Here is a 14,090-nt window from a genome sequence, read left to right as displayed (position 1 = left end):
CAGCAGCCAGAAAAGGAGTAGTTGCATTTTCATGCTGGAACTTTGGATTCCAAATCCAAGGGTTGTCCAAACTTTAACTGTAAACTGTATGCAAAGCCACTCTGAAGTCAAACAGAGTGTGTGCACATGATGTTAACCAATGACTGGTAGATGATTAAATGTTATTTCAAACTGAAAATCCGAAGGCAGTGTTTCGTCTCGTTAGTTCCACAACACCTTCAGGAGGCTAGACAGTGATTACTGGCGTCCAAGAGTCACCCCCCTGGTGCCAGCCATCACCGCTCCTCATGTCGAGACAACTACCTCAAACAACACTACGCCAACTACTCTGACCTCTCACCAACTGCACCAGTGAAAGCGAGGTGGGGATACAGACCCTGGTTCAGGTAGGGGACATGAAAGTATAGAGGGTGCAGGAGGTGGAGGACAAGCTACACTAGCAGATTCAGCAAAAACACTCACCTGAACAGTCTTATAAACAGAGAAAGAGCACAAGTCAAATCAAACAAATACAAAGAGGCTCAAACAGGGCACACCGTCCACTTAAATACACTTCCTCTTCCTGGATTTCGTCCTCAGCTTCTGAAGTAGGCCTTTCCCATACAGTGCCACAGTACTATCTCAGAACAACTAGCAACCTCCTAATGTAAAAGCTTACTAGTCTTTCCATTTTCTCTGCAGCAGATATCGGAATCTCATATACCGACAGTGGCCATATTAACCTGGGAAATAATCCAAACTGAATGGACAAATGAGGGCTTCCTGGAAGCCCTCATTTGTCCATTCTATTTAGTCCCTCAGCAACATCCTTCCGAAACTGCACTACCTGTTCTCCGTCATGCAAATCTACCTTGTACCACCTACCTAGACTCTTTACTGGTTTTTCCCTAATTATTGGAAGTTCTTCTTCATCTATTACAAACTTTCGATCACTTAATCTGTGCCTATTGTGCCTACTTTTACTTGAGATACTTCTAGACTTACTAGGCTTGATTTTCATGCTAGCCCACATTAAGTTTTTATTAAGTCTCTCAAGTCCTCTTTTCATACATGGCACCATTGTAGTTATCAATGTCATATCATCCATGGATGCCCTAATTGGTGTAAGGCGCATCCTATCTTGTCGCCTCTCTCCACCTACAACCCACCTAGAAGCGCTAATAATTACCTCCATTGCCATTGTGAATGCTAATGGAGAAATTGTATACCTTGCCATAATACCTATTTCTAGCCTCTGCCAACCTGTTGTAAAGCCTGCTGTAGTTAAGCATAGTCTGATATCCTGGAAATATGCTCTCAACTACTCTAGGCACACACTCTAAAATAATCAAATGCCTCCCAAATAAGGCTATGCGGCACTGACCCAAATGCATTTGCTAAGTCCACGAATATCACATGCAAGTCTCTTTTCTCACTCTTGGCTGCCTGAATCTGGTGCCAAATTATGCTAGTGTGCTCTAAACACCCTACAAAACCTGGTATTCCTGCCTTATGTATCTGTATCTGTATCTGAAGTATCTATTAAGATATTCCTTTCTAAATAACTAGCTAATCTATGTGTGACTACACTAAAGAAAAACTTCCCCTCTACATTCAGGAGAGAAATCATACGGAACCGATACAGGTCTGAAGACTCCTTCTCCTTTGGAATAACAACACCTCCTGCCCTACGCCATGCTCTGGGAATAGACTGTTTTTAATTGCCTCCACAAAAGCCTTAGGATATCAGGTGCACGTTTATAAACCCAGTAGAGGACTCCATTTGGCCCTGGGGCCGAAGAAGCCTTCGCAACACCTGACTACCTCCTCAACCTCCTTCCACCAAGGTGGTCGAACATCCGTTTCCTGATCTATCTCCCGTAATGGTGGTATGTCAGGTGGAAGCCCTGCTACTCTATCCCGCTCAGAATCTGATGTATTTCTCAGGTACTCTTTGTAGCACTTACTCCAAATTACAAATAGATTTAGGCTAGATGTTATAGTATTAGCAACATGGACTAGTGTCAGAAGATAAGAGTTCGCTCATAGAGTTTGAGGACCAGTACAATAAACACAAAACAAGATCAAAATGTATGCAAATAAAGAATATTAATTAGTAGAGTGGTATGATATTTACATATGTACAGATGTCATGACATTCAGCTGTTGGGTATAGAAGGGGCGCCAAGAGGCGCCCTCCTCAATGCTCTTAGCTAAGTGTCCCATGGGGTCCGAAACTTTTAATTTGAAAATATTTCAACAACAAATTACAACAAAAGATATGGGAGGATTAGATCTTTTTAGCTTGAATGTGGTTGGCTGGATCTGAATGTGTGGCAAATCCAACCTATTTCCCTCCTCATTTTCCTGTCTTCTTTACCAGTGACCAGTTTCTGATTTCTTGTTTGAGGTCGACTTTCAAGAGATCTTAATTACTGGGTGGCAGGAATGAACAGGGGAGTAACAGATCTCGATGAAGGGTACCAACAAGACCTTTAGCATTGTTTTTTGGCCGTACCGTGTACACTGGCAGTTCGCCTGTACGTCTAATGACCATATAGATTGTTGGTTCCCACTTATCTTCCAGCTTGTGTTGCCATGCAGCCTTACATTTCAAACCAAGACACGATGTCCTTCCTCCGAGCCAGATGGTGTCACTCAATGATCAAAGTGAGTTTTGTTTCGGGGCACGCGACCAAACATTAACTTGTACGGTGTGAATCCGCTGACTTAATTTTGAGTACAGTTGTATGCGTGAACAGGTGGCTTCACGTACTCTTTTCACTGTGTTTTTTGTTTTGGGTCCAGTGTACCAAGCATTTCCAGCAGTGTTCGATTGAATATTTCGGCGGGATTCCCCCCGAGGATGGTAAGGGGTTGTTTGCGTCTTGTCGATACATGCTAGTTCACAAAGTTCCTTAATCAACTTGGAATAGAAATCGGTCCCCTGGTTGGTGTAGATGCATGACCCTTGACCTTAGCTCCTCTGGTAAGACAAGTTGAACAAGTATTTTGTCACCATCCTGTCTCCTCCTGTACAAAATGTCGTCTTGCAACTCAATGCGTTTCAGCTCTCTTAGTAACAATGCAAGCCTCTGATGAGGGGATCATTTCTCTGCTTTTCTTGCAAGTCAGACTGAGACAAGGAGGAGATGACAGGTAACCCATGATCACACTCATTACTATAGATTGTTTGGGACGGCATCAGTAGTAATATCCATTGACTCCACCAGAGCGATTTGTGCTTGGCTTGGATTTAGCCGGTTGCTGGATCGGACCATTGCACCATGACATGTAGCATCAATGACATCTGGAGCAAGGACAATGTTTTGTCCTTTGCCCACAAGATGTTGTCCTGTGAAGTTGCGGATGAAATTGGTGTCTTTGTGGGAGTGCTGGTTGTCAACGTAATGTTCATGGGGTCTTTGGGACAACCCTTCTGCATCAGTGTTTTGTTTACCAGTTCGATACTGCAGAATGAACGAGTTGGTGGATAAGGCAGCAAGCCATCGATGACTGGTAGCATCGTCTGTGGTTACTGTAAAGTTTGAACCGTAAAGATAATGTTACGCTCCACTTTAATGCCAGAAACTCCAAATTGTGTGCTGGATAGCGAGATTCACTCTGAGACAAGCCACGGATGGCATAAGCGATTACACAGAGTTGTCCTTCCTGCTCCTGCTCCCAAGCCAGTGGTGGACACATGGGATGTCGGACTCTTTGGGGTTGACATAACCAAGAACAGGGACAGAGGTAAGTTTGTCTCCAGCTGCCAGAGACTCTTGAAGATGTCATCGGACAGAATCAATATCATTAAGATGTATTGTACAGGCACCATGTTTAGAAGGGGTTTCATCATGGAATTTAACGTTGTGTCTGACTTTACTTGTACAGCCAAAGTCGAGGTCATGGTGTGCAAAGACTTCAGGGAAATCAAGGAGCTGATGGTTATGCGCTCTTTCCATTCCAATATAAGGTTGGACTCACCAAAGTTGAAATTTAGTTCAACATTTAATTCTTTTGGGGCAGCAGCTTTCACACATTGCTGGGAGATGACAGCTTTGCATATTCCAAGTTCAGCTATCACAGTGAGAGGTGGAATGTAGACATCTTGTTCTGTGTGGTTAGTGAGCACAACTGGAACTTTGTATGGAGACTGAGATGGGAGAGTTATTAAAGAAGTCTTAACAAAAAGCCCAGCAGGTAATGAGGACTGTGGGTGTTCAACAATCGCCCAACTCCCGGAAGAAGGACAAGAAACTCTTGCAGAACCTTCAAGAATAACTGTTTGACATGCTGGAGTAAGCAAATGAGTCTTGCGAACGCACGACACCAATGTTACCAGCTTCAGTCTTTTGATGATGTAATGCTAGCATTTTTAGTACTGCTTTGTATCCATGTGACTGAGGTTGGAAGGTTGAGTGAAAATTGCTCATAAAGAACTTCAAGAGTGTTCATTCCAATCAAAATGGATGATTGATTGAATGTGTGTGTGTCAGGAACAACAAGAGCAAGTGTCAGCACTTCAAACTCAGAGCCAAAGAAGTCTTCATGGAATGTAGTAGTTACTTCAATGTAGCCAAGATATGGAACCGGCTGTCCAGCAGTACCTTCGACCTGCAAGAGGTCTTCCAAAGGATTTAGAGGTTAATCAGACAAGTACTGGTTGTAAAAAGAAACAGGTAAGGTAGTAACCTGTGATGCTGAGTCCAGGAGACAATTACAATCCTTCCCAGCTGTGGTTACAACAGCCGTGCATTTCGAACCAACCAATCCTCTTGGTAAACCAGCCACCCTGTTCGCTGATTGGCTTGTACAGTTCACATCTGGACAGGCTTAACATTTCTTTTGGTGGGACTCTGTTAGTCCACCCCAACTCCGGTATGCCCCACAACCATAACTGCTGTTAGTTTAACAGTTTACAGCCTTCTGGGTTCCCATCCTACCATTTTTGTATTTTTTTGTTGAACTTTCTGTATTGGTTGGCAACACGGCTAGGATTTGGGGGGTTTTGAAATTGCAGCTTGGTGTGGCCATCCTCCCCACACTGGAAGCAATAGCCAGGTTTTGGTACAGTTGAAAGAGGTTCTCCAGGGGATGAACTGAACTTGGCTGACTTGGATCATTGACGGGAATTACTGGCATATGAGGACTGACTTGAGTAATGCTGGTTCTTGGTTGATGAAGCAGTCAGGACAGCAAGCTGCTTCTGCATATCAGCCATTTGCTTGGCCAGCAGTTGAGTGAGAGTGGTCAGGTCAGTGACAGCATCAGTTTCATTGCTGTCAGTTATTCAGGAGTTCACTGCAACTTTCTGTCTAGTTGCACCAAAGTGTTTTTTCATTCTTACAGCATTTGAAGCTTTACGATCTTCCTTGGTTCAAAGAAGCAGTAACAACTCTGGAAATAATGGTGGGTTTAATTTATTTTGAGTTAGTTGCAACTCTGACAGCAATGTATTGTCCCAACACCTTCTGCAGAACTGACACAGTAAATGTTTATTGACATCTTGTTCCAATGCCCCCCTCTTTTCACTGCAAGGCTTAAACTGACTTGTAACCATTGTAGATAAGTGGATGGTACCTCACCAACATCCTGAAAGGTACCCATAAATTTTGCAAACAGTTAATCTCCATCTTGCATAGTGTCATAAGATGAGTCAAGTTGTTGTAAAAAGATGTCAGAGAGAGTATCCAGATTTAAATGTTTGATCATATCTGCTGCTGGGGGCAAGAGACTTTCCAAAATTTTCCTTGAACGCTGCATATCAGACACAGCAGAATCCTTCATTATCAAGTCCACACTGGAACGCCAGGTATCAAAGTCTGTTCCATGTGGGGGTCGAGGGACGTTGCCTGAGAAAACACACAATTTTTGAGAAGAGAGTGGATTGCGGAGATATCAGTATCTGGTTGACTGGGTGGGGTATGGTCCTGAGGATGATTCCTGGATCCCTCGGCGTTTCATCCTTGATGCTGCTCTCATCAGGGATTTCCAACAGGGCCATCCTGACAGGCTGGGGGGTCCGCCTGGAGGCTCCCATTGAGGGGGGGGGGTACTGTCACGGCCCCAGCCGTGTCATTTGTTCCCTGTGTTTTTTTTTTTCCTGTCCTGTTTCCCCTCCCCCTGTCTGTCTCTGTCTGTGCCTGTGTCTGTGCTGTGGGCGTGGCAACTCCCTCTCTCCCCTGGGCTCCTAATTGCATCATTCAACTCACCTGTTCCCTGCTGCTCACCTGAGATCCATCCAGCATCAACCCCTGCAGTTGGCGCTCTTCTCCAGTCTTCGCCAGATTGTTGTATCTATCACTGTGGATCTCCTGCCTGCCTGCCTGCCTGCCACGCTTCCAGCCAGCTAAGATCCTCCACCCCCTCCTCTGAAGAGAAGGAGGGAATTGCCTTCTTTCTTTAATTGTCTTCTTTCTCAAACTAATTTCTCCATTTCTCTTTGCCGTCTAGACTTAGCTACCTGTACTCTTTCAACCGTCTTTCTTGCACCCCAAATTTTTCTACACCATAGGAGTAAATTATGTCTCCCATCTTTTCTATCGCTTGCGTTTCCTCCTAGTCTGCTCAGAATTAATGACAAGTCCCTGTTGACTGTCTCCCATTCTTTGCGACTACTTGCCCTAAGCCATTTAACATTAGCTTTCTGCTCCATATTTCCCTCTTTGACTCACCTCAGTATCAGCTGCATCCCTTCTTATAACCTCCTCCTCCACTTCTTTGGCTGTGTTCTTGATATCCTTCGAACTGTGGTTTTCTACCTGACGCTAGATTTCATCCGACTTACTCAATTGACTTCTTAAAAAGTCCTGATCGATGTAGCCACACTGCCCTTCCTTTCCCACACATCTCTCTCTTCCCTGATGCACTCTAAGGCCTCTAACTGATGTTAGTTTCTGCCAACCACAAGGACAAACCCGGAGCTTCTTTCCCTCTAATCTACCCTTTTAATTCTCTCCATCCACGCTCACTTTGCCCTGCAAACTATTCTGCCCACTTCTAGTCCTAGAGAATAGGTCCGTGCCCCTATCCTTCACTGAGTCACATGTCTAACTCAAAGCCTTGTCCGTTCTGGCGTCTGTTACCATGTAGTCTGCCTGTGAGTCCACCCCTGCTCTTGCTGACCCTTGGGGTATTTTCCTTATCTTACTTGTAGCTTGTGCTGGTTGTGACAGGCTGCTAAACCTTTCCACTGCTACCAAGGATTGCTAGCCCATGGCAGCACCTTCGAGGTCTACTTGTGCTACAAAAAATGGACCAGACTCAGTGACTAACTCCCTAACAACAAACTTTCACCCTGCCCTATGTGTCCTAAAGATAATATCTGATTAGGCCAGTGAGCAGCGATAGCTAACATTTTTGGGGTCTTTGGGGTCATCAGGTGGGAACCTCCTTTCACTAGTGTTTCATCTAGTTAGTCCCACAACACCTCCAGGAGGCTAGACAGATCACTGGTGTCCCAGAGTCTCCCACCTAGTGCTAGCCATCACCGCTCCTCATGTCATGACAACTACCTCAAAACAGCACTACCGTCAACTACTCTGACCTCTCACCAACTGCACCAGTTGGTGAGAGGAGAGAGGAGACTGAATGACAGTAAATAGCAAATGATTTTAGTTGTAGTTTAGTATATTGGTACCCTTACATTTCTGTCAGTTAATACAATACTTCTCCCAGAAAATCATAGCACTTTGTACATATATAACATGTTTATGTATTACTTACAAAAAGAACTTGGATTCATTTCTAAGCAAAGTCAAGTTTACTTGTGGACATATGGTACAAACATGTCAGCAGCTTGTGTCAGCTTGCATTTCTGATGAATAAAATGCAACCCCACTGCTGACAGATATAAAAAAAACAGAGAACAAGAAATCCCTCTGGGAGAATATTTTCTACACATATTAGACCAAACTAGAGCTTTTGGTGAAGCACAATCTCGCACTGTTTACAGAAAACAAATTGAGGCCTTCAAGGAAAGAAAAAGGTTCCCGAGGTCAAACATGGTGGAGGTTCACAGATGTCTTGGGGTTGCTTTGCTACTTCTGGCACTGGATGCCCTGAATGTGTGGGTGGCATCTTGAAATTTGACCATCAAAGAATTTTCACTGTAAAGCCCAGCGTGAGAAAGCTGGATTTCCATCAGCACTTGTGAGTCTTTTACAGAAGACCCCAAAACACACTTTCAAGAACCCTTGGGAATGGTTAAAGACAAAGCACTGGAGAGTTTGGAAGTGGCCAAAAATGAGTTCAGGCCCGATCTCATACAACACCTGTAAAGACATTTCAAGAAAGCATTTTGAAGAAGGCCACATTCTTCATAGTCAAGTCATATTTTTTAATGTAGCACCAAGTCATAACAGAGTTATAACAAGACACTCAACATAACTAAACAAGCTAACCTAATTCTGCCAATCTACAGAGCTTGAATCCTCAAATCCTTAGAACTACAGAAAAAAATTTCACTTCTCTCATCCACCAACAACCCTTATCAATAAAATCTGGAAGAAACTGTGGAAAGCATGTAGGAGTATGTTAATGAGTGCGATCACCATCTTGTCATGGGGAACAGTGTAAACAAGGTGACCCCATCTTCCAAAAGAAGCCGACCGTTCAGTGCATCACCCAATAAGGACTTTGGGGGCATCCTGGACTCAATTGACAGGAAATTAACAAGTTTCAGTTCCAGGATCTAGTGGAAATCCTCTACGTGAGTCTCTGGAACACAGCCAGCAACAGGTGGCTTCACTGACCACTGAAAACCAAGCCCTGAAAACCTCCATTAAATCACCTAGTGAGGGGGTGATGAAGATCACGGCGTAGACAAAAGAGAAGAAAAAGGCTATCCTTGACACAGAGGCTTGGAGCATGCAAGATACCCTGGTATTTACCAGCATAGCAGAGCAGGCAGAGGAATCCAGCCCACTGACAGACCCAGAAAAGGTGTTGGAGGGGCAAAGCTGGGTAGAGTATGGAGAGAATGACAGCAGGAGGAAGGGATTTTCAATGCAGGTGCAAGCAAGAATATATGATAATATATGATACTGTATTTCTCAGATTGTTATAATTTTATCTGTAAAAAAAGCCCATAAAACCATCACTGCTTAGAGCTAAGGGGATCACTGGTTCAATTGAGCTATGACTCTCTGTCAGCCTGGCTACAGTGCTGAAGAGAAATCTGGGGTTCTCAATTGAATTTAGATATGGCATTGCTGCAAATGTTCTTTTTAAATTTAGTCACATCGTCTTCAGATAAACATATTTTTAGCCGAATTTATATCTTGATGCTGTGCAGACAATTAATGTAAACTCAAACATAATAAGGTAACGGTTGGTCAGAAGAGAGTTTTGAGGAATAATCCTTAACTTGTCAATTTCAATGCCATATGTCAGAACAACATCAAAGATAAGAAGGAGTGAGTTCATTCATTCATATGCTGGGAAAAGCCAATTGAATCTAGAGGTGAAAGAAACCCAGAAGGCTAAGGCTGAGGCTAATGCTATCACTTTCTACATCTGCATGAATATTGAAATCTCCCAGTATAATGATTTTATCTGTTCTGAGTACTAACTCTGATACAAACTCAGAAAACTCTGATTGGAATTCTGAGTACGGACCAACATGAGTGGGGTGTAGATTCATTTATACTTACATACTCATCCTGCTGCAGCCAGGTTACAGTTACACAAAATAAATTTTGATTAAAATGATCGAATATTCAACAGTCTACATTTGATTGCAATATTATTTGAGACCCAATTTGTGATTGTTTTGATTTCAGTAAGGTTTTTGTGTTTAGCTCCTCTTCTGTTTAATTTAGGCTTAGTAACTTTTCTAAATTTAGTTGGTCAGGGGACAGTTTCTATAGACCTACGTAGACATACAGTACAGGCCAAAAGTTTGGACACACTTACCTGTTCATTTGAATGAGAAGGTGTGTCCAAACCTTTGGCTTGCACTGTAGATATAGACATAGACAGAGACTATTCTATTCTTGGCAGGTAGCCGCTCTGACTGAGGTGCAGAGGAGCGTGCTAAACTGTGGCTCTGCCTCCTGGTCTCAACTCTGGATTGTCAGGGTTTAAGCTTACTAGTAAAATCGGCCATATCCCTAGATATTAGAGTGGCACCATCCACGGTGGGATGGACACCATTTCTTCTCATCAGGTCTCCCCCAGAAAGTCTTCCAGTTATCAATGTAGACCACATTGTTTTCAGGACACCACTTCGGCAGCCAGCGGTGCTCGACAGTGTTTTAGTAAAATTACACACCAACTCCACATTAATCTTTGTGACCTCCAACTGGTGAAGTTGGGTTTTGTTACTGTTGTGATGATGTTGTATGTTGTGACAGTTAGATTGTTTTTATTTTACTTTATTTTATTTTTTGCTCAGCTTTCTCTCTTTCTTTTGAACTATTTTATAAACTATCAGTTTATAAGGGGTGACAGCCAGGTCTGTCTCCTGGATCAAGATCCTCCAAGATCAATCAGTCAAGTTTTTGTTTCATTTATCTTGGTCAACAAATTAAATTAAACTTCACAAGGATGCATGCCAATAAAAATGTACATCCGACCCATTGAATGACCATAGACTTACAAGAACAACACCACACGCAATTTCAGTGCAGAAGCCAAAATGTGCATATTTTTAAAGACTTTCACAAAATCCACAGTCTCAAAGTCCATACACAAAGAAAAACAATTCAGCTTAAGATGCCTGCTCAAGGTTCATTCCACACTTTGGTCCAAATAAAATCGTTGCTCAAAGGGAAAAAAAGCTGAAACCACGCCCACCTCCACACACCAAAACGCACGCTCACCCTTGAGAAACTATCACCGTGAAAAGTATCAACCTCCTCGATATAATGGAAACCAAAGCCAGCCAGAAAGTAGACGTTGTTATTCCAACTCATGCCAAGTGAGGTTTCAGAGCGACTATTGGAAAGCCTCGTCAGCCCACCATGGTAGAGATTGGGCTAGATGAGGCTCCCAATATCCCTCCTATCAGGGCAAGTCAGAGCAGCATGCCAACACAAGAGATCTTGGGGCGAACAAGAGGAGGGTGACAGGCCTACGCCTAAAAGAGTGAACAGCAACACTACCAGTAAATCTAAAGAGTGAGCAGAAATCAAACAGATCCTTGTTGACATTCCTGCAAAAAATAAACTCGAGGAAAAGGAAGCAGATCTGTTCGCCTTAACCTTTGCGGCAATCAGTGACGAGCCAACAGTAACCTCTGCACAGGCAGACATGACCGAAACTATGGTAAGTGTTTTGAGAAACGCCCCCCACCTCAGCTCTTGTGTGATCTCTCCAGTACACTTGAAAACGCACTCACACACGATGCGCTACTTGATATGGCTGCAGACATAACCCTCATGTCATCCACGCTTTTCAGGAGACTCCACTTCATAAAACTACTATTCTATTGAAACTGCATAAGTGCTCTCTTGGGTGATTCCCCTGCAAGAAGAGGACTTCACAGTTGTTCAAACTATTTTATTATTATATATTTTATATTTTATTATATTAATTTACACCGGACAATGAACTATTCCAATTATGTAACAACAGCACCACCTAAATGACGACCCACCAGAACTGATGGCATATTGCCTGAGCAGCGTAATCTATGTGCTTGGTTGTTGCTTATCACTGTTCTGTAAAAAGAAAAAGAAACTTCATACACAGTGTGTACTCATACATTTCTGATTTTCCACAGCCAGTGAAGACATGCATGAAAATGTTGTTTTATTCGTTCATTTGGTTGGTATGTTCTGTGATGTTGTGATTAACTAATAACGATTTCATTGTGTTTTACAGAGAATTAGATATCACCATGTCCACCAGAATAAGTAACCAAAGTAACCACAACAAACAGGAAAAACTATACTTATCAAAACAATACATTTCTCTTTGTTTTATATATATATATATATATATATAAATTCAAACCAGAAAACCAGACCACACCAGTGGGTTGGAGCCCAATAAATAGTCAATACGAAATTTTATCATGGGCAGAAGTTCAAAAAAGTTGGAGAGAGGAGTTCTGGGGAAGTTCTGAAGAGGAGAGCTTCCTTAGGACACCTGCCAGAGCAACAACAAAAAGAAACTAACAAGTCAGAACTTAGTCGCTAAACTACAAGGGCTAAGTTCCAACTTGTTGTCAAGGCTGCCTGTGGCCAAAACAAGTTTGGCTGCATGGCACTCAGCCACCACTGTCTTGAGTTGCTGTGGTAACCAGGGCTGCTTGTGCTGCGCACAGCTCCAATCAGTTTTCTTCAGGGAAGAGAAGAATAATTCGGACATTAACTTAATAACCAAGCCAATCGCACAAAAGACAACATTGCTGCCAAAGGGGGGCGAGCCAAACCAATAGCCACTTCAGCCGAGGACCAGTTTAGCTTGGGAGGCCATGATGAAGGACCTCGACATGGCCACTCTCGTTGGGCATCTTCTCTGCTTTTTTCGTGGCCAGTAGAATCACCAACCCAAATTAAGGTTGCGCTTATCTGCTGTCCCAGCTGGTTGTTCTGAATGGTACGAGGCATGGCTATTGGACAATGTTGACCCAAATTTTAGATTTATTCAGTCACTCATCATCATATCATCCAGTTTCCCAAGCAGTATACTGCATACAGACTCTCTACTTCCCCAGTGCTTTGTTTCCCAGTGTTTCCAGTTTGTGATTTGTGTGATTCACCGTGTCACCAGATATCCACCTAACTTGCCTGCACCCTGCCTGTACACCTCGACCCGTTCCTGACCCTCACCGTGCCACTCCGTGCTTCTCCTCTCTGTCCTGCATTATTGCCCAGCCTCACCATCCAGCCCCTTTGCACTTCACACCAGTGAAGTCCTTTTTGCTTGCCCCCCTGCATTCACCGGTTTCTCTGCTCCACCTGGAGCCCTACTCAGCACTTCATTAAAAACCTAAACTGCTTCCGGTCTCTGAGTCTTGCATTTGGGTCCACTCTCCGCTGTAACTCTCACAGTTTCTGCACATTTGTCATTCTTCAAACTCCTGGAATGCCACTGTTGTAGGAGGAACTTCAGGTAAACTTGTTACACTGTTGTAGCTTTTTTGCTAGCCTACAGAAAAACTTTCTTGTTACCGTTTTCACTGTTGTAAATTACCTTTAGTATGAATATAATATTTCTTTAAATGTGTTGTTCCCATGTTTGTTTATTTTCGCAGCATTCATTGTGCCCATGTAATTATTACAATTAATACATGTATGTGGAGTTGACAGCATGAAGAAGAAACCTATGTTGGAATAATGACTTTCTGTGCCAAATGGAACATCATAAAAATTAATGTGTTGCAACAATTAGGCAATCACTGCTTTGTATCGAACACAGTATGTGGGCAGATCTTTGGGAGCTGTACAATGGCCTGGGGAGTGGAGTGAAAGCAGCACCAGATAACACATACAAATGCAGCCCTCCTGTAGTATGCCACATAATGTCCAAGAGCATCCTGGGTCAAGCCTCTTTGAAAAGCCATGACTGCCCTCAAAGTATAGGTTTTCTCTTTCTCTATTCTATCTCTTAGTTTTCCCACTCCTCTTTATACAGTACAAGCCAAAAGTTTGGACACACCTTCCCATTCAAATGAATAGGAAGGTGTGTCCAAACATTTTGCGTGTACTGAACAAGTGTTCTATTTCTCATAGGTGCGTTTTTACATTGTTATGGCAACAAGCCAGATCAATTCAAATTAAATCTCACACAAGTGAGTCTGTAAGAATTTTTGTTCCCTTTTCCAAATTTTGCTCAGAAGATTTTGCGTCGTCTGGCCAACTCCAATCCCTTCCCAAGTTTTTATTCAACCTCCAGCCTGGCTATCCACCTGACCAGGATCGGCTGGCCAAACCTGAGAATGCCTAGGGAAGGAAGACTGCTGGCAGACTACCCCAACACTGATCCACCAAGACCCCGGCAGAACCTGTTACCCCGGCAACGTCCGTCATCCTTGACAGAAACCACTTGGAGCATGATGCCCGGTTGAGGTTGGCAACCTCAACTTCTTGGGCTCCAACCAAGAAGCGCAATGTGATTCAAAGTAGGCTACTCCACCCTCTGCTCTAACTGGGTTGATG

This window comes from Echeneis naucrates, chromosome 12 (assembly GCF_900963305.1).
Source record: "Echeneis naucrates chromosome 12, fEcheNa1.1, whole genome shotgun sequence".
NCBI classification, from domain to species: domain Eukaryota; kingdom Metazoa; phylum Chordata; class Actinopteri; order Carangiformes; family Echeneidae; genus Echeneis; species Echeneis naucrates.
The sequence above is the reverse complement of the archived record's forward strand: the minus strand, read 5'-3'. Positions refer to the sequence as shown.